The sequence below is a fragment of the Chrysochloris asiatica genome, unplaced genomic scaffold (genome assembly GCF_000296735.1).
Source record: "Chrysochloris asiatica unplaced genomic scaffold, ChrAsi1.0 scaffold07285, whole genome shotgun sequence".
In the NCBI taxonomy this organism is placed as follows: Eukaryota; Metazoa; Chordata; class Mammalia; order Afrosoricida; family Chrysochloridae; genus Chrysochloris; species Chrysochloris asiatica.
In genome coordinates this window covers 196-2449 of record NW_006415803.1, presented here as the reverse complement: position 1 = coordinate 2449, position 2254 = coordinate 196, and the positions used below count along the sequence as shown (strand labels likewise).

Here is a 2254-nt window from a genome sequence, read left to right as displayed (position 1 = left end):
CTAATTAGCTCCCTTCCTATTCTGAACACTCATCAATCCCCATGAACCTCTTGGCACTGATCCACAGCTGATAATGCAGGAGGCACAAGGCTGCCTGGGCAATTCTAAAGCTTGGCTAGAATCTATTATCCTGGGAGAAGCACAGCCCCACAACTGTCTTCTCCTTGTTAGCAATCAGGAAACGGCTGCACACTAATTCAGGCTGCTCCCAAATTGGACACTGATATGTAGGAACTTTGGAACATTTTTCTGGCTCAGTGCAAGTTTATGAAAATATATTTTGGGAAGGCTGGGGGAAAGGATAATAAGAGGGACACCTGAGGCTTCCCAGAGTGAACTGAACCTGGCTCAGAAATCTGACAGCATGGGAAGGGCTTTGAATTGGGATTGAGAATACCTGGGATTGGGATCTATCACCATTTAGCCATGGGACCCCTCCTAAATGACTACCCTCTCTGGATCCCAGTAAACCACCAAGTCTTTCTTCCAAGGCTCCTCTGGGTGGACTCCAACTTCCATCTTTTCAGTTAGTATCTAAGTACATTAACTATTTGTACAACCTATGGTGCACCTAGGGCTTTGTAAGGGGTGTCCTGCTACAAAAACAAAAACAAAAACAAAAACAAAAACAAAAACAAAAACAAAAAAAAAACTTGTATGGAGACCTATGTTTAAATGAATCTGAAAACCTGGAAACTGAGGTGAGTGAATGAATACGTTTCTCTACTTGATTACCTAGAGCCTTAATTATAGTAGTGTGTAATGGGGTTTTCCAAAGTAAGGAGATGCTGAATGGAGTGTGTTCACTTGACTATGGAAGCTGCTTTGAGGAGAGCATCTTTTGGGTGTGCTAACTGGGTGACAGTGTTCTGGTGTGGAATTGCAGGTTAATACTCTGGACTTCAAAGTCAGTGGTTCAAGGTCACCAACCACTTCTTGGAAACCCTATACAGGGTCTCTATGAGTCAGAATCGACGCCACGGTACTTAACAACAACAACTGGGTGGCATTATAATCTGAGCTCCTGATTGCCATTCCACACTACCTTTCTAACTATAAGCCCTCTGTTCTTGCAGCCTCATGGTGAGGTAGAACTTACCACAGGCTGGGTCTTCCAGCAAGTCCATGATGACTGAGTCAGCACCTTTAGTGTAGACAATGATCTCGCTGGTCAGTGGGTGCCTCACAACCACAGACATCCTTTTCCTGACAGAATCGAAGCCCAAGGTGTAGAGAAGATCAAAGGTAAGGCAGGTGCCCTGGGGCAAGCGCACAGTTACCTGCTCAGGTGTTCGGGATACCAGAGTGAAGCTGTAAGCATGAGCAGCATGCACCAGGGCCGCCTCATCAGGGCTCTCGGCCTCGTAACAGAACTCAGGACTAGCTAGGCCCAGGGCTGGGGACTCCACCACCTCCGCCAGTGGTGGACCCTCCACAGGCCCCAGAATGTCACTCTGATCCCATGTGCTGCTCCGGTAGCCACCATCAGTGGAATAGTCTCCACTGCAAATAGATGCATCATCTTTCTCTTCTGAGTCCATGGTGGGCATGTTGGTTCCCAAACTCTCCTCCAGGTCTGTATCAGAGGGTGCCGTGGATGAGAATGACTGGCTGAGGCTTGACAACTTCAGTCTCTGAAAGAGTTGCTGAATCTTCTCCAGGGACATCCCTATAGCCTTGGTTGAGGATGGGATGGTGACCTTGGGTCAATAGCAAAAAAAGTTGAACATTACTATTAGTATTGGCAAAAATATCAAGCTCTCTTATAGCAGAAGATGATGGCTGTTTTGCTAGGTTGTTATCTGTGATTTCTCTGATTTTGGGTAAGCCTCCTTCCTTTAGTGGATCTCAGTTTATCCATCTGTAAATTGGGGCTGGGTTGGCAAGATGTGTCCTCCCAGCCCTGATTTTCAGGGGTTTTCAATGTTCACTTTCTCCATCCTTTGACTGTCCTAGTTTGATCATGGAGAAAGGAAAGAAAAGGAGACAAATACCAGATACATAGTAAGAACCCACATTCTCTGTATCTGGGCCACAGTTTTCTCTGCATTATCTTTGTGTATATTTTCTCATTTCATTATCTCAGCAAGTCTATGGGCTACAGTCAGATGATCAAAATTCATAGATGAGGAAACTGATGCACAAAGAGGTTAAGTAAATTAGTCCTTTATTTAATGCTACCAATTGTCTGTCAGTTTGTCATACTGTGGTGGCTTGTTAGTTGCTGTGATTCTGAAAGCTATGCCACCGGTAT

The 2254-nt window shown here is 45.3% G+C and overlaps 1 pseudogene; it reads right to left on the bottom strand.

Moving 5' to 3' along the window:
• Nucleotides 1-1099: 1099 nt before the first annotated feature.
• LOC102817762 lies at nt 1100-1700 on the bottom strand (annotated as a pseudogene).
• Nucleotides 1701-2254: the final 554 nt, after the last annotated feature.